This window comes from Gallus gallus, chromosome 1, assembly GCF_016699485.2.
Source record: "Gallus gallus isolate bGalGal1 chromosome 1, bGalGal1.mat.broiler.GRCg7b, whole genome shotgun sequence".
NCBI lineage: Eukaryota > Metazoa > Chordata > Aves > Galliformes > Phasianidae > Gallus > Gallus gallus.
Genome location: NC_052532.1, coordinates 22,656,317 through 22,675,469, shown reverse-complemented (window position 1 = coordinate 22,675,469; position 19,153 = coordinate 22,656,317). Strand labels below are relative to the sequence as shown.

The window sequence follows — 19,153 nt, the reverse complement described above, 5'->3', positions numbered from 1 at the left end:
GAAACTGAATATTTTTTTTTTTTTTAAGTCTATTTATATTTGTAATTGTAAAAATCCTTTAGTTTGACTCACAGGGTATTTTTTACATATCATTTCTCAGATCCTCAGCTGGTAGAAATGCATACTGTAGCAGGTCTGTGGTTTTCCACTGTAGCTGAAGGAAGTAATTACTCATTATTTCATTATCGTTACTACTGTCCTGATATACCTATTGAAATGATGAGCTAAACACTAGCTGCAAGCCACAAAGAGAAGTCTAGAACCTTCACAGCCACTGTTCTTGATTGGTAAAACATCTCCTGAAGAGTAAGTGTCTGTGTGATCAATCAAGTCCCTTCCTGCAACTTACTCACTTTTCAACTACAAGTACAGTTCTGGAAAATGAGAAAAAACTCATGTAAGCCCATTTTTGTATCTACCATCAAATAGACAAATTCTAAATTCTGTCATCTGAATTGCTGACTGTCCCTTGGATTAGTTGCTCGGATAGGTTAATAGGCTTCAGAAGCTTGTTGGGTCACCATTGCTAAAACTCTTCAAGTGTTGGCAAGTTTTGAAAAGGTGGACCTAGAAACATCAGCATATAACTACTGATGGCATTAGCCCTCCATCTGGGTGCCACAGGAGTCCTCTGTGGGGTGTTGGGTTGGTTTCTGGGAATTCACAGAAATTCCCCCCAGAACCTTTTCAGAAGTCAAGATAGCCCGGGGTGAGGATTAGCTTTTGAGATGAGCCCTCTGAAGCATGTCACTGAGCAAGAGGGCTTTGAACGCCAAGGAGATGTCAGTGAAGCTCAATTATGCGGTAAGAGCACTGCTGTGGATACATACCTGCTGTCTGGCAGGGAGGGCTCAGGTGTCCTTATCATGTGAGGACTGGACCAATTTGGCAATTGAGAGCTTTTGTTTTCAGCAAGCCACTCAAGTCAATATAATCCTGGAAGGATTAGGAAAAAGGCTTCCCTGGGAAACCTCCCCAGTTCTGTTTTCCTAACCCTTTCTTTCTTCACATAGGCTTTCCCCTAAGTGAGGATGATAGAGATGGTAAACCTCCCTACAGAGCTATTCCTAAAGTAAACAAATAAAGAAGAACAATATTGTCAAACAGGCATCTAGGAATTGGACAGTTGGTACTGGAATTAACTTACAGCCATCTGGCTTTCAAACTGGCTGGCAGCTCAGCTCTAGCAGAAACAAACAATTCTGGGTATTTTCCCCCCACACCTTTTATTTCTTATTTGTAGGCACAGAAAAGTATATCTGTTCATTTTGATGAAACCTGTCTCACACAGTATCTGCCAGGGAGTACACAAACACAAATTAAATTCAGACTAAGATGCCTCCTGTTTTACTTTTAAGTTTTTTGTAATAGTTATTTATGACTTAAACAAACCTGTTTTTAATACACATCAGTGACATACTCTCAGGCTTACACCATCCCTCTTCACCCAGGGAAAATGGATGAAAGTCTCTGTGAATCTCTACTATTCAGAGGAAAATGCCTGACTCTTCTGCGCGCAGTGAGCAGCCATGCAGAAAGGATTTACAGTCTTGGACAATGCAGCCCTAATCATGCTCATCGCAAAGTCACTGGAGTCTCTTGATCAGCGTTACTCATTACCCAGACACTGCCAACATGTGTAGTCTTCATTCTCCTTATGCCTCCTGGGAGAAGAAGCATTGTGCTATTTCCCTGAGCATGGCATTTTGGTGTGAGCCTGGACTGCAGGTGTCCATCAGACTGGCTCCCAGGAGGTAGGTCTCCTGGCATTGTCTCCTGTTGATTGACAGCTTCTCCATTTGCTTCATCTGCTTTTCCTGCGGAGGGGAAATTCCTGAGGAGAATTTTCATGGGGAAAATGTAGAGAGAGGTGCAGGTTTCTTCTCCCTGGTAACCCATAAGATGCAGGGAAAAATGTCACAAAGCTGCATTAGGGGAGGTTCAGGCTGGACATTAGGTGAACTATTCTACCCCATCCCATCCCATCCTATCCCATCTCATTCCCTCCCCTCCCCTCCCATCCTATCCTATCCCACTTTTCTCTGCCTCTGTGGTGCAAGGAATCTTATGTTTTATAAAGACCTCGGTCTTATACCTTTGTATGTCCATTTTCAGGTCATATACTAAGTGTCTTGTCCCACTAGATGGGTTGTGAGGAATATGAACCTTTGGAATCCCCTGAATACAGCACTCCCAGCTGTCACTTTTGTGATGGAGTCAGATCATGACTCAGAGGAACAATACAAGACGATTTATTGAGCTTTCTAACAACAACAAATCAACTGCCTTGAGGCAAAATTAGGCAACTTTCTAACAACAATTAGTAAGTATTATGGGTAAGGATACTTCGCTTAGGTGTTATTTCCTTATCAGTTATTTCCTACTCTAAGGCAAATTTAGGCAATGGCTGCTAAAGAAAAGTGAGTAAAAGAAGACTGAGAGGAAAGAGAAGAAGGAGGAGAGAGACAGAAAGACAGAGAAAGTTCATGATTCCTTGAATCTGGCATTGTCTTGGGCACGGGGTCTTGGTCTGTGGGTGGTGGGTCATCAAAGGTAAATATGCGTGTTCAGTGTTATATAGCCTAGTTAGTCCGAGGCTGCCCTCAGGGTGGCAAACTACTTATGTCTAGAAGATTTCAATGAGGGTCTCTGGTGATTATGCACCCTGTCATCAGGTAATATGTTTTTTCCCTTAGCTGATGTTTTTCAGCCGCAAGAGGAAACAGATGCTGTCCATAAGAGGAAGTAAAGATAAACAGTTCATCACTCTGCCTCTGCAGAGTGAGAGTCCATAAACCTTAACAGCTTCCAACTGTATTGTTCTCTAGTTGTTCAAGTCAACAAATTCCTTGTCCGTCTCAGACACTAACATTCATATGATATTCTTCAGACATCAGCTCTTACCCAGACATTAAGGAAGGTAAAATCTTTCTCCTGACTTCACTGCCTGATGGTTGCCTTCCTTGCTTCAGATAGAAATTCCTCAGATGGACTGAGGAAATGATAACACTTTCAGTGCAGCGTGCGGTAATTTCTCTTTGTTTGTGTGCCGTGTTTTTCCAGTGACAATGCTTGTGGGTTTTTTTTATTCAACCTGCACATCGCTTAGATTGCTTGAAGCCATTAGACTTGATGATTTCTTTGCAAAATGAAGTGGAAAAACAGATTCAGTCAAGGCCAGTCTCTGAAGAAACCCATTGTTTGCAGTGGTTCAATTTAATTTGAAACATATCACATCAGTTTCTATTGTTAAGTTTAGTATTTCAGCACTATGGAACCTGATGAGATTAAATGGCATTTTCACTGCAAAATCAGATTTAGCTGTTTGAGTGATGAACTGGTGAGGGATTGTATCTCATTATGTATATTGCAAAGAAAAGAGCATGCTTTGGCACATAATAGTTGGCTTCCATGTAGCCAGGTTGTTTTTTGGTCTTCTTCTTTTAGTATACATTTAGGTGTGAATGATCTTTGGGTAAAAAAACACCAATATCTCTGTGTTTTAAGCTCCCTACCTTCAGGTACTGCTACAGTTGGCAGTGAACTTGTATTTACGGAGTGATTACTCTGTTTCCTTAAAGTGTTATGTGATGTTGCTCCTCTCATAACCTTGGATTTTCCAACACTCCATAGTTGAATATTATTGTGTGTTTTGTTTTGTGTTTGTTTTTTTAAGTGCGGTGTGATTAGCTGTCCTTGAAAACATAATCTGTGGCAGTTTGAACATGCAGCAGAATGCCAGGAGTTGAAGTATGCAAGAACATCCTCATTACTGAGCAGGTATATTTATGCGCTGTACATCTGTATATCATGTCAGGCCTTGATTTGGAAAAACATTCCTATGACAGAGAACATATACATATACTTAAAACATTTAAGGAGGTGTTTTTTTTAATCATATTTGCATAAAATACACGTTTAATTGTGTATATTTTCCTGAAGCATAGCCTTACATTTATTATCCCAGAATTCCAGCAACTGAACCACTGACAGACACCTGGATTTGGAAGGCCTAGTAATCTTTTAATAGTTTGAGACTGTCCATCAGTTAGGTTAGCAAACTCTCTGAAGCATTTGATGGTTTAGATTTCTGTAAAACTGCAGAAATCTCAGTTTCCAACACAAACACGTTTTCAGTCACAAAGTAGGAAGGTAATTGCTTACATGCAATTAAAAACAGAGGTTTTTCATATTGGAACGCAGAGGACACTTTTTGCTAGGTAAAACTTCTGAAAGGTTGATAAGCCATTTGCTCTACATGGGAAGCCAGAATTTTCATTATTTTATTTTTTCATGTAATTACATGAGCCACAAAATCTATTCAAATATTAACAACATGGTTCTTCTGTGATATTGCTGCTTCTTTATTTCTAAGAAATTGAAGAAGTTCAGTGCAGTTAGAAGGAACTTAGTCTTTGATCTGATGAGTAAAAATTAAGTATGGAAAGCTCACATGGCATAAGATTGATCAAACCAGCAATTTCTCTTTCTGCTCCTGCTTGAAACTTGGGGCAAGCCTTTCTTTTTTTAATGTTACAATTGCTAAAAATCCTTTAAAGATTGGACTTGAGGACTAGAAAGCTTCCTTAGAGAATGGAAACAGATGCTACAGATCCAGGGACATTTGCCTTAATCTATTAGCAAGTTTTTAAGATACAGTGCTGTTAAACAGACTGATAAACATACAACTTGAAAATCTGTCTGAGAGCACTATGAAGTCTAATAGCTATTTGCATCCTCAAGCCAGCTAGTTTCGTTTGACAGATTCTTTTCTTTTTTTCCTGTACCTGCAGCTGTGAGTCTCCACACTCCTGAAACTCACAGTTATTTATGCCCATAGCAACACACCATGGGGAAAAGCATAAATTGATCACTCTGGATTAACTACATCAGCATCATTTTGCATAACTTGTATCATCATAAAAAGAGAAAAGTACGGACACAATTAGATGCCAGGAACAACCTACTTTCTGAACAGCCTATCCCTTTGCTAATGTATCTGCTCCATCTGACCACAAGTCCTGTACCTCCAATTGCCACTCCCACCAGCATCAGAGCTTACAAGTTGTTGCACTGATATTCAGACTCTCTGTGCATAACTATTTAAATTTATTTGTGGAACCCCATACCTCTGTCATAAGGAATTAACTTCACCCAATTTTGAAGCATGCACCTGTTTCTTATGAAGTATCTCGGAGCAACCAGCCAACTAACTGATGGGGTGCCAGGACATTCATAGAATGTCAGCCACCTACATACATTTGAAGTAGCTGATAAACGTATGCTGTGTCTTTTAACACACTTGTTCTGCCTCCACTAGATGTCCTAGCTTTGTGTTGATTGCTGCCCCCCTCTTTATTCCCCTTGGTCTCTCCTCAGTAGCATTCTCTACATTGTAATGTTTCTCTTCGTTGCTGAAAAAAAGTACATATATGAAGAAATTCAGCACTGAAATATTAAATAAAACAGCTAGCGTGCATTTCTATCCATATAACTGTCCTGTATCCCTGTCTTGGGATACAAATTCAAAATGGTAAAATTTCATCAGAAGAGGCAGATAGATGACTTAGATATCTAAGTCTATGTGTTCTTCTGTCTAACTTTCACGTCTGAACTGTCATTTTCTTCTATGCAGTTGTACATTTAATGTATTAAACACACACAAAAGTGATGGTGACAGACACAACTGCTACTTGACAGCCTGTTCCAAACATTATTTTCCTCCTGAATTAAAATAAGTGTTTTCTGAATAGCCTCAGGACTTTCTCTAGCTAAAACTTCACAGTGGTTAGTCTGCAGAAATTCATACTGATCAATCACAACTCTAAAAATAGGTTGATATAGAGAATGTTTCATGCAACTCTCTTCTGCAAGGCTGTCTCTTTCTAACCCTCAGCCAGACAGCGTCCTTCAATGAATAGCACTGAGAGAATTAATCAACCACATTCACGAGCGGGGATCCACCCTCAAATCAGTTTGTAGAAAAACAATAAAATAGAAAAGTGGCCACAAATGAACAATGGCAATACGTTATTGTCTGAAATGTCTTAGATAGGATGTTGTATAGAAAAAAAAAACTGCCACTGTATTTCCTACAAAGTATTAGGTACTACTTTAACCAAAGGCTTCTTGACCCTTGTTTATTCACACAGGAATGTCTCTACTGGTTGTCTCTAATCCCCAGGATGAAGTAATTTACATCTCTGCTGGCTTCTGTGTTTGTCACACTATTCACAAACAGCTCTACTTTACTTTGAGCACCATAGCTTTTAGTTAGCTGAGCAGTCAGAACTTTTAGTCAGGACTGCTGTGCGAAAAAATACCACGTACGGTTATTACTAAGCAATTACAGGCCTAGATGTCTCAGACAATTATCATGATCACAACACTGTTCTGCCCACTGCATGCAACCAACCTACCTCAAGCTGTGATCTTGTCAGGGCTCATAAGCAAAGCAGAGCTGGGCTGGTGAGGAAGCGTGATGGATTTTTCTCTGAAAATAAGGCAGAAATATAAAATAAAAATGAATTGGTAATTTGGATGACAGCATCCTATGCACTTAGCATTACCAGCTTACAGAATTTCATCCTGAATCTAGTGCTTGTGGCATTTTACATGACTTCCGATTTTCAAGTTTAATAAGAAAAAAAAAAATTAGGAGATTCTACATATAAAAAGGCGATTTGAAATATATCCCAGCTGTAGGCATTAGATCATAAACAATCCTTCTTATATTATTTTTTTAAAATATTCCATGACCATCAGGAAGACATTGGCTATATTCTTCTACATCGAGCCAGAGTATGCCTGCCCTGCTGTAGGAAAAGCTATCCCTGTGCCTGTTTCCTATGCTTGCTGCTTCTTATTCCCACATCATTACTCCCCCTGTGCTAATTCAACCTCCTATCAGCTTGTACAGCAATGGATTTATGATATGAAGTGGATTAAAACAAACCACACATACACGAAAAATCATAGTAAAAATATTAGCTAGATAATCTGGTTTAGACCCAGTTTAATGGCCTCAAAAAACTTACGGACTTCACAAACCACACTCACAGTCTTCTCAAACAAATAATAATGTTAACCTCTTATCTTAATGGAGAAATACCACAACAATGTATTACAGATTTGCAATGAAAAAACATATCAGCAAGCAGCAATAAGTCACTATTCCTGAACACCGTGAGTAACCCATCATCTAACTGGGTCTGACACGGGATCATAGACCAGAAAAGAGGCTGCTCTGCACAAATGTGTGTGCCCCAGCTGGGAGGCAGTGAGAGCTTGCTTTGCCCACGTTGGGCCTGATAGGCCTGCTGAGAAATGCTTTGCTCCCAGGCCAAGCGCTGGAAGCATTCTATCAACTTGACTGAATTGATTTTAAAGGTCTTCAAGTCATAATTTCTTTCTCTGTGCTGCAAGGCAATTCATCCTGTGGTTAATTGTGGGCATCGCTGAATAGTTTACATTAGGGCTATAGTAATAGTAGGGCAGAGGTTTGTTAAAGAATAATGTAGCTAGCAGAAATTGAAGGTGCCTCATTGTATATACTGGAGGCGTAAAAGTCCTCAGGCAAAAGATTTGATGAACCAGACAAATCCTTTGTTGCATAGCAGTCTGCAGCATTCTTTCATGTAGCAGAAAAAGATACTTTGGAAGTCTGAAAACATATAAGATAAGAAGCCCTCACTGACTGGTTTGGTTTTTTATACCAGATTAAAAGGCTGAAATGCTAGAATGAATTTTGTGCTTGGCATGTGGCAGAACCTCCCTTTACCAAACGTAAACACGTTGAGCTCTCCGTGAAGGATCCCTCACAGCTCTAGCAAACAGCAAAGCCAAGTCTGGGTTGGGGGTGAAGTATTACTATATAGAATGAGACAAGTTTTCCAGGAAAAGCTATAGTAATTATAAAGATTTTCTCCACTCCTCTTATCCAATCTGAATTGCATTAGATATTCTTCAAACCCCAGACAGCCAAACCCTATAAAGGAAAGAAAGATGTCAAGCACAGTCAATAACATTGCAAACAGCTGCAGTGATTTAAGAAGTTATTAACCCATAATCACTCCTTACAGCCTCTCTTCAGGGGATACTTGCTTCCCAAGCTCTTCTGCTGAACAGATGGGATCACACAAGCATTTTCTTAGGAGCAGCTGAGGAGGTGATCTGAGTTAATTTGGCTGGCGCTTCCTGAATTGGATGACAAACAATTCACCTCTCATTCCACCAGAGCTGAAAAACCCAAGAGGTCCAGCTGGTGTGCCCATACAGGGCTGTGGCTCCAACTAGCTCTGAAGGACAGGGCAGCTCCTGGCCTCAGAATGCAGTCTACACATTCATGCCTAGGGCAGTAGCAAAGCAGGGCTAAACCCTCATCTTGTTAATCATAGATCATTATTCTGCTTCAAATACTGCTCTGAGAAAGGTCATCATTTAACTAATGACATTTTTGTCCTTTGGGTCCATCCCTTACATACAATTACTTTTCATACATATAATTGGGTTTGAACCTCTCTCTGAATGAGAGTATATTGCCTTCTACTTAAACCATCAGTTGTATTAAAATCAATTCATCTGAAAACATTGACACTTAAATGAAAAATGTGTTTTTAATAAAACTATCATTACTCACTGCAGCTTAATCTTAACTTAGACTCTATAATGAATTAAAGCATTTAGCTAATGGGATCATATCCAAGACAGCTACCAGAAGTGTAAATATGACATAGAATTACTTAAACTATTTAAAGCTACCCTTTGTTACAAAGGATTATTCTGCACCTGAGTGCCCAGGCCTGTAGCTTTTATAGCTAGAGCCTACCTGCCTGCACACACAGTCTTCAAGCATAATGAAAATGTTTAAGTACCCTCTAAAAAATAAGGGCTTCAAAATTCCAAATGAAAAGAAGAAAACTTTTTTTTTTTTTTCCTTAAAATGACAGTAAGTTTAGCTTTCCTTTCCTCCTATTCACAGCAACAATGAAAGCAACTTCAGCCAGGACTCGGGGTGTTTTACTAGACAAGCAAGAGCATTTCTGTTTGCAGCTGTGCTAAGCAAAACAGTGCCATCTAGTAGCCTGCAAAGCAGTGATTGCTGGTGCGCTGCGTGAGTTGCCTAAATGTGGGCTGGTTTCCGACAAGGGTCAGTCCCTTATTGCTGTTGTGACTTGCTTCTGTGCAGGACTTCTCTTCAATTGCTGTTTTATCTCCAGTAATGAGTTTGTTTCAGATGAACTTTTCTTCGCATAATTTGTTGAACACCCCAGCCACAATAGAAACGGAGCTGAAAAACAATCCACAGAGTTTTAACAGGTGATTGTGGTTATCATGTAGTGTTATCATGGACCTGTCAGCCTGATAGTACAAAGTAGGTACGATCCTACAAGCTCATGTAATGTTACATTTCTTCTCCCCTCAAATTACTGGATAAATTGCATTTCTTTAGTTGGCAGAGAATAAGTCCCACACAAAACAATGTTTTGTCCCAATGCAGAAATGAAGGCTCTTTTACTTAGAAAGGACTGAAGACTATGGCGCTTCTCTTACTGTGTCACATAGCTGCTTTTCAGTTTCACTTGCTTATTCTACTTTGCTTCTTTACCCTGTAGATTTATTTAAGACATCTAGTGTTATATCTGATTAATGTTATAATAAACACTTCCTGGGCATGTTTCAGAGAGTACTGAGTGAATCCAAACTGGTAACTCTAAAAGCTCAGAGCAAAAGTATCTGTGAAAGAGCCCAAAAGCTGGTTTAAGTTCAGGAAGAATCTGCTGGGACTATTAAATTCAGCAATAAAGGAAGTAGGAGTCAGATCTTGAAACATATATTATCACTTGTCTCACCATAGTGCCCAGGAGTGCTAGGTCCTGGTGCAGAGCCCAAATGATCCCAACCAACAGAACATATTAAAGTCAGCCTCCCAAGGGTGAGATAAGAACCAGCAGATTTGACACAAGGCAGGGCACAGGCAACAGCCTGCTGGTCTATCAGGAGCTCCCTGCAAGTCTCTGAGGAGACAACCCAAAGGTGCCTCATTGAAAATTATCAAGTACACAGGGGAAGCAGCTGTAGTAGGGAAATCAAAGCTTTAATTAACTCCTGACACTGAGCGAGGTGGAATAGAATCATAGAATGGCCTGGGTTGAAAAGGACCACAATGACCATCTAGTTTCAACCCCCCTGCTATGTGCAGGATCACCAACCTCCAGACCAGGCTGCCCAGAGCCACATCCAGCCTGGCCTTGAATGCATCCAGGGATGGGGCATCCACAACCTCCTTGGGCCTCAGCTGAGAAGAGTTTTAAGAGATAAAGTGCGTGGCTGAAGAGCAGCAAAAGGAGAGTACATGGAGAAAGAGAGGAAGAGATGCTGCCACAGTCACAAGCCAGGAAGTACTTCCTGAAGCAGAACATCAAACTCAGAGAAAGTGAGTCAGAGCAATCAAATGTTGAGATAATAAGAATGTGGCCAAATATTTAGTTGCAGAGTAGTAAGAAAGACCATAATTTAGAAATATTACTTAGGAAAACTGCTGATGTTATGGAGTTCTAGCCAAAGGTGCAGCTTGTACTATGGGTTGAATGACAGGCAAGATGGAGGCAGTTGCCATAGTGATGACCGAAGGTGGACCAGATATAAACATAGACAGGACCAAGTACCACGTTAACAAATGAAAGGGTGGACTGAGAGGGGGAGAGGATTGAAAGCTGATGAGAAGTCATTAAGGCTCATGGGTTTAAAGTCATAGAGAGATTGAGCAGAAAATGTTGATGAGCCCAAGCCTGGCAGCAATACTGAGAAGATGAGGGAGATGGAGAGTACAGTAACGAGGAGGTCAAAAGAGAGCAGCGCTTTGTGAAAATGAAGACACCTGTGTGGCCTTCATGGCAGCTGAGAAAATTGTAATCAAAACTGTGGGCTGAACAAGGAGCTAAGGGCAAAGTAACGAGCAGTAGAGTGGTAAAAAAAAAAAAAAATCCTTTAATCACTAAGAGCAAATTAGTGAGATTTTTGAAGCTGGTGCGATACGATACTGAGAATGAGTTAAGCTCCTGAAGTTCAGCAAGGAGTATGGACGGGTTCTTAATTAGAGTAAGGAGAACTTTAGCAAACTAGCTGACAATCTATAGTATTCTTTCTAACGGGCTGGAAGGCTGATGGGAAGGTCTCTGGGTACTCGTTAATAGCTGGCAGACAGGTGGAAGCACGGTCTGGGCAAAGGAGGCCTCTCTGACACTTCTGCTTAAGTAAAGAAGCTAGAGCAGAAAGAATCAGAATTTGGATTTTAAAATAAACTTCTACTTAAACTCCAGAGACTGAAACATTCTCCATTTGTATGTGAAGTTTCTCTCTGAAGGCTTCACATACAGAAGCAAGTAAACTGCAGTCCTGCACTCCGCACAAGACTGATGGTGTATGGCTGCTGCTGACTTCAAGGGGACTTTCTTGACCCCAGAGCTTTGTGGGCTATGAAAAGGCAAATTTCCTATAAACTGCTTTTCTGTATGTCTCCAGAAGGAGAGGGCTTCTCTGAAATTAAATGGAAAGGGTGAAAAGAAATAAAATGTGCCTTAGTCTCTGTAAAGACCAGATGATAACTATAGTGCTACGTCTCTCCTGTACATAACAGGGAAGCAGACAAGAGTAATAAAAAGTATAGGTAGATCAATCTGTACATACATTTCTTCAGCTCTATATAATACATGAATCTTGAGATCATGCAGTCCTACGTTCATAAGGGATCAGCTCATCAGTCAGTGCATGTAAAATAACTGCCATCAAGCAACATGTAAGTATATAAAAAGTGCACGTGCTTAGTATTTTGTTGTTTGTTTTGAGATGAAGAATCTGTTCTTCTTAGCAAAGACTCAAATGTCATCCAGGAAAGCAAGAGGGAGGTAAGTCACTGACTGTATATTCTGCATTCATAAAATACTTCTGCAGCAGCAATTCTTTAACTTGGTGCTATGCGCTCTGTAATCTGTAAATGTTGTGCAATCTCAAAGTATATTTTTTTGTTAACTGTAGTTCATACACTTAATCTCAGAAGATATGTTCATTCATAGCTTAGTTTTGCATTTAGACAGGTCTTCATTTATTTTACCGTGGGATGTCTTACACTGAGGGGAGAAAACATTTTTTTCTGGTATGTTTTCTTTGTAGATGTTGAAAAGATTTCTCACAAAGATTTAGTGTGAGCTGAAGTTTAAAAAAATATCTTGGTGCTGAGGAGGAACAAGCTTGAGAATCCAAGAGGTATGGAAGACCTGAGGAAATGTGAACTGTAAGGCATATGTGTGTTGTGCTGGTGCTTATAGCTATTGCTGCCACCTGCAGACTCTACATAAGGGCAAATCTGAAAAGCATCACTATTCTGTGCCCCCTGGTTTTCTCTGAAATGAAGAGAGTGGCCGTGTAGTGTCCTCCAATGTCTCCCTCAGTCTCGGCATTTAGATACCTGTATGACAGAGGCTCGTTTGGGTGTCCAGCCCACAGCAGAGACACGTCCAGGAAGAGTTTGTACTAGCCAATAACCTCTCAACATAACTTCACCTTACAAACCTGTAGTGTTATGCTCTGTAAAAGCAAGTGATCTGCTGGTCTTTCTGTTATATTTTTTATTGCTTATTTTTCTCACTTCCCTACTATTCATGGTTGTGACCTCATAAGATTTATTGAGTTCAAAGAGAAAACTTGAGGGGCTGCAAAGGTGATACTAGAGAAGGTCCCAAAAACATGAGCAGTGTTCTCCCCCATAGTCTGTATTGATTTAGTGCCCTGGAATGGGCTTGCCTCCTGAAAATGCTGCCTCTTCAATTACAGATTAAGTTAAAGGCTTACTACTTGCAAGAACAGAACTGTGTAAGTCTTCCATGATTTAATCTGAAAGAATGTGTATACGTGTATGCCTTTGATTTCAGATATGCAGATGTAAAGGAGGAGGATGATCTTGCACTAGGAAATGGAGGTGAAGTAGACCTGGTTTCATTTCCTGCCTGTACCACAGGCTTGCCATGTAATCTAAGATAGGCTACTAAACTCTTTGGTCACTATTACAGGCCCTGTAAAATTGGGATAACAATATTTTCTTTTGCTTTATATGTCCCTATTCTTGCCTAGTAAAATAGTATGCTTTCTGGCTTAACGTATTTGGGGACGTGTTTGTATGGTAAATAAGCAAGCATGTGAACGTGGTACTCTCTTTCCAAGACTTCCTATCTGTGCATATCCAGGACTCACTCACAAATGCAAACTGGCCATGAATGTGAGTGCTTGCACAAGTCTGTCTGCCTGTTCATCTGGTTGCAGGTATATTCAGGTCAGCCAGTGTTCTGGAGTTGCTTCTGACTGGAATTCATGAATAAAAAAGCAATTTTCGGCACCTAGTAGTTCAATTAGAGTTAAGGAACATTTTTCATGTTCATTATCAACAAATGAGGAGGGTTATCATATGCCTCTATGACTTAGGTTGTTTGCCTGAAATATGAGATTTGATTAGAATCCCTAATCTAGTTCTGCCAGCTTTCTAGTATATTACAGGTGGGGAACCAGTCACATCAGAAATTAAGAGTTATTCCTCTCTCTGCTTCAGTGGAAACTCTAGAGTAATTAATAACATTTTAATGTAACTAACAATCAACTGGGAATTCTTAAGTGCTATTTTCATGACAAATTGTAAATGCTGTGAATGGCCACACTGCACCTTATGATTCTGCTCAGGCAATTTCCTTATAGCTATAGAATGCTACAAGTCATTCAGGCAGAGTAAAACATTTATGGCCAATTTTAATGCACACCTCATAAAAATCATTACTGTGAATTAATGAGTAGAAATACATTTGAATCCAGGCCTGATAACGTGATAGAGTTGAGGGTAGAAATGGAGTTATTTATACTTCTTTGTGAATAAGCATCAGAAATAAAGATTTTTATCATGTATTCTGACTAAATCAAATTTGAATAAATATATACATTCTTTCCCCAGAAGTCTCTCTGTAGTCTCAGTGGCTATGACTTCACTCTTTATGTACTTTAATACCAACAGCCATGTAGATGTTCATTTGTACAGAAACCAGTGCTCTATTCTGGTTCATACTTGGCTGCAGATAGAGGAATTGATTTAATGCAAAGTTTTGCCAGTAGCATAAATGACATCTACCTATTAGCAGTGTTTCTGTCTTGTGACTACTAACAGGGAGAAGCAGGGCTATGTAATCCCACTGCCGTGCTAATACCGTTGTTTTGGGGATGAAAGATGTTAATTGGCTCTGATAATTAGGGGAATGAAAAATTTTCCTATAGTTAGGACTGGAGAAATATTACTCCTTAAAAATTAGTATTTTATTACTTCTTTATGCATAGACGTGATCTATTGATGCATATTCTAAAAATAAAAAATGTCTGAATTTCTCAGCACTTTAGCCTACTAAATTAAATCAGTCACTCATGGTCTTCAGCATCTTTTGTCCTCATGATTTATGCACTGGATTTTTAAAATTTGATTTGGTTTTGTGTTTTAAGGCTTTGTTAATACCTGCCTTCTTCGTTTGGTAAATAAGCATAAGCACTTAGTGTAATGGAGGTTACTAGCACAGCTTAGTTCAAAATGCTTCTTTGTACTGTAAATATTACCTAAAACCAAAACTCATACTGCATCTTGTGCAACACATAACAGAACTGCAGTTCCATTTGCTTCAGATCAACCTAACTTTTCATTACATTTTGCTGTGAAAATCATAACCTCTGTACTATTCTTCATTACATTTAGAACTTGGGCAGCTCATGAAAGCTGTCAGTATTAGTTTAAAAACTTTTTTTTCCTGTTTTCCTTAGTGCACGTAACCTCCTTGAACCACAGGTGTCTCCAGTATATTTAAGTCTAGTGCATAGTACATCTTGTTGGTTTTTCAAAACTCTGTATCTGACAGCAGAATGGTGGGACTTTCATTTGGGTATGTCATTGATACTGAAGCAGGAAAATCATATTGGTACCAGTCAGTACTCAGCAAGGTTTCAGGAACAACTACAAGTGCACCTACAAAGGGTTGTTGCAATCTGAAAAGTTAGTAAGATCTCAAATCGCTTGATATGACTGTCACTCACCTTTGAAAAAGTATTTAGGAGATGTGGTGCCCACTGTTGTCTGCCAGGTGCAAGAAGAACTAACCTGAAAGCAAACAGGAAGGGGAAAGATGTGGGCAGAGCCAAAGCTTCACCCACCCACACCCTGTATGTCAACAGAGCACAACAGAGCTGACCTGCTGTGGAGGGCCCGAAGGATTCCGTGTCATCTTTAAGATACTGTAAGAAGCTCACATTTGTCTTGATGCAAAAAGGTACTAGACCAAGATAATGAGATTGTGCCATGGCAGCTTTTGGATCAGCCTGACAGTACAATTTTTTTATGGTATTGTCTAGTCCAAAATGGCTGTAATCAGAATGAAAAGAACCTTTGCTGGGGTGAAAGCTTCAGCCAGACAGCCAATGGACTGAAGCAGCAAGAAGTCCTTTTCCTCTCAAGTCAAACCTTGTCTTGTCTCTCTCAAAACATGTTAAAGAGAATAATTATGGTATTATACAACTATTAGAACACAATGTATGCAAAACATAAAAGTGAAAGAAGAAGCCCAACATTCTAATCAACAAAAACTAAAAACACATTTGTATGTGACTATTTTTTTCTTGAAACCTTAAGTATCTGATAAGTATTCCTTCCCATGTTTGTGTGCAAAGTGTGAGGCTTCCTCTACTATTCACCTTCACTACTCCATCTATGTCCAGTTCACCATTTGGATTCTGTCCATTTTGCAGTTCCTGATGATAGCTGTACACTGACTGAGGAATCAGCATTACATTATCAGAAGTGCTATTCAGCTTTGCTTTGATGTCCTTTTGGGCAGCCTCACCATCTGCAAGTGTATAAAAGTAACACCTGCTCAATGTATTCAGAGTAAGGCCTCCACAAGGAACATTACAGAAACTGATAGCCTGGAATATGAAAAGGAACATCAAGAGATAAAATACTGATCTTATTCAAAACTCTTACAGCACTGAAAACTGGACAGTAGTATTCAGAGTTCAGTGAGAAGATTGATCTTTTAGACAAGTGGAGAGTTCAAGGACAAAGTTATACATCAGTAAAAATGATAAAAAGTCTGTAACAACTCCACTGAAATCAGGGGAGTTTCTTTGAGTTTACAATGATAGAAGTGAGCTTAGAAATTAGTTTTCAGTCTCTAAAGTGGTTAAGCAATTCAGCGAATGGATGCCTCTACTCTTCTTGCCAGAGGGCTTTCTATGTAGCTCACATCTCATTTCTTAATGCATAAGGATCTTCCAGGAGAGACTGGGGTTTGTCATCTTCTCTCCTTTGATTGACCTTTCTGGAAATAAATGTTTAGCCTTTATTTGCCCACTAATCTGGTATTGTAGGACAAATCTGTTTTGTACATTTGAAGAAGTATGTCTGTGTGTGGTCAAGGACCAAACAATACTCCAGTATAAATCCATACAGAGCAACCACATACTCTTCTGGAGCTGGTTGGGTTACTTTTTCTCCTTTTGTTTTTAATATTTATTAATACAGTGGCACCCCACGTTCCAAGTTTCCATTGCTTGAAGGCTTTTGCTGCAGAGACTCATTACATATGGATGGGTATTGGTCTTCATTTATTATGGTGATGCAGGGCAAGTGAATCAGAAAGTAGTTAGGTGTTTCCTAATAGTGTTTATGTTTAGCAGGAAATAATGTGCTGAATGAATTATGTTATGATGAAGCCTTATAAACATTATTACATAAATACAGCTTTTAATTGCTTAACTGGCTAATAACACTGTCATTTTGATTTTGTACAGTAATTCAATTAAATGGAATATAACTGCGGTTGAAGGAACGTTCCAGTTCCTCTTCTGCCAATGTTTACCTCTCATTTCTTTAACAGTTAGTAGTATCACAATTCTGTATTACAGGCCTTGAAAGGCAGAGAGGCCAGACAACAGGAATTGTTCAGGGATCCTCTTCATCTTTGCCAGAGATCTTGTGATTCTTATCATTCTCGTTTTCATTCATGTCAGCCTGGAGATGTTTAGTTTCCAGCTTAGGAGTAGTTTTAAGATGCTGGCCCTCTTTGTGTTGGCTGATCTGTAGCACTTTGGCTGTAGGCATGGAGATAAAAAATAGAGGGCATGATTCATTTCACACTCATTCTGGTATAAAAGACAACCAAAGTAAATGGTATTAGTCTGAAATAAGACTCAGACCAGTTTCAGACTCCAATTACAGTGGTGTGGGATTGGTCCGTGGTTCTTCATTTCCTCACAGGGAAGGGTGGAAATTAAAAATGTTAGCTAGGTCTTTTTCCTTCTGCAAAGAACATACTTAAAATACTAAGGGAATACTGGCACAGCAGAAAAGGCTCTGGCAGTTACAGCTGGCCACAGATTACCCTCAGGCAGTGGTCACAGCACTGTTGGGTAACTCAGGTCATCAGGGATCCATAAAGCCATCCTATTCTGTTATATGGCATCAGAAACTGAAAGTTTATTTGGATTGTATTGATCTAATAGGATTTATCCAAAATCGCTGCATATGTATAAACATGCAAAAATATGTACTAACAAATCGTGACGACCAGTTAGTGGGAGCAGTTAAAAATAGGAGCAATTGCAGACATTTAATTACTTAAATTGTGATAATACAACCATCCGTAAAAAGAAGATATCCCCAAAGATTTCTCCTGTTCAAGGTTATGCACATATAATTACCTTATTATGAAACATAATTATGGTACCCTCAGGGCTTTTGTGTAGTTTTTACAACCAACTTGACAAGGGACTGGTAAAGTGCAGGAAATAATCTAACACTTTGCATTAATTTTATATCACAGTATCAATTTAAATAAATGCAAAACTACCAAAATATGATTGTCATACTGTAAATGCCCGAACCTATTATAATAAATTATTTTATGAAATGGTACTTATGACTATATGTAATGACAATTAAATCTTCCTCTCTGTGGAAGTGATCCTCTAAAGATGAGGAAATCTTACTTTTCATAAAGCTATCTTGTATGATAGCAATAACCAAATGTTGGCACTTGGAAGTAGTTGTTTCAAAGCTCATCCTTTTAGTGTGTAAAGTTGTGAATATTTATTCTCATGCACGTCTCTTATGTTGTCTACACTGAATTTCCTCTGTCATTTCATCATCCTGGGACCATAAGGTGGCTGTAACTAGACATAACTGCTTACGCTACACTAATCTGCATGAGATCCTTGAGAAGAAAATTACTTGAACATCCTATGGTCCATGTGGTTCTGCAATGTATGCTGAATTTTCCACAGGCAGATGCTGTAGCCTGTGAGCCAGCTCTTCCTCTTTAGTTTCTCAGCCAGTAAAGAACCACAAAGGATGTAAGGAAAGGAATTTTTTTATCTCTAGCAGCCTGAAGGACTGGTGAGCACATGCACATCTCTGGCGTGATGCAAGATCAAATATTCGCAGAGTATCTTCATATGTGTTTTGATATTGGAGATGAAGACAGGAAGAGAAGAGGGATGTGCACAGGCTATACTAGGGACATCAGCTGCTGCAGACCATCCTTGGCGACTGGAAGACATACACTGAGAAGATGAGGAGAACCATCCAGCACCATCTCTCACCATTCCTCTCTGCCCCACACAACCTCCAGAGAATGGGCATTATATTTTATTCATGAGAGGGCTCCTTACCATGTTTCATTAAAAATCAGTTCTGCTACACAGACAGTTGCTGTCTGATCTGAACATGTACCTTACATAATGTGTCACTAATATAGCTATTGTATTAATTCAGAAAGCATGTGCTGAACAAATGCCTTGTTATCAACAAGGCAAAACACAACAGGTTCAGCCCCAAAAACTTGTGCTCACTCTTGCTTTAATCCATCAAAGAACAGACTTGTTTAAAGAGCACAATGGAATTTCAGTAAGACAACTCAAATGCTTCCAGTTTAGCGCAGCTAGAACTACTTTACAGAATCAGGGCTAGAAGGTTAAGGCACTTGCAGGAAAGGAACCCCTAATGCTCACGTTTTTTCCTTTCTAGTTAGCTGCCCTAGATATGGTGATGTCAGTTATCATGCGGTTGAAGAGAACATCATCT

The 19,153-nt window shown here is 39.4% G+C and overlaps 1 long non-coding RNA gene across 1 annotated transcript; it reads right to left on the bottom strand.

The window, feature by feature from the left end:
- Positions 1-363: 363 nt before the first annotated feature.
- LOC121107043 lies at positions 364-10,953 on the bottom strand. Its single transcript, XR_005840364.1, has 3 exons — positions 10,529-10,953; positions 6,420-6,493; positions 364-1,887 (listed from the first exon to the last, which is right to left on the bottom strand). It is a non-coding gene; the product is annotated as an uncharacterized LOC121107043 (long non-coding RNA).
- Positions 10,954-19,153: the final 8,200 nt, after the last annotated feature.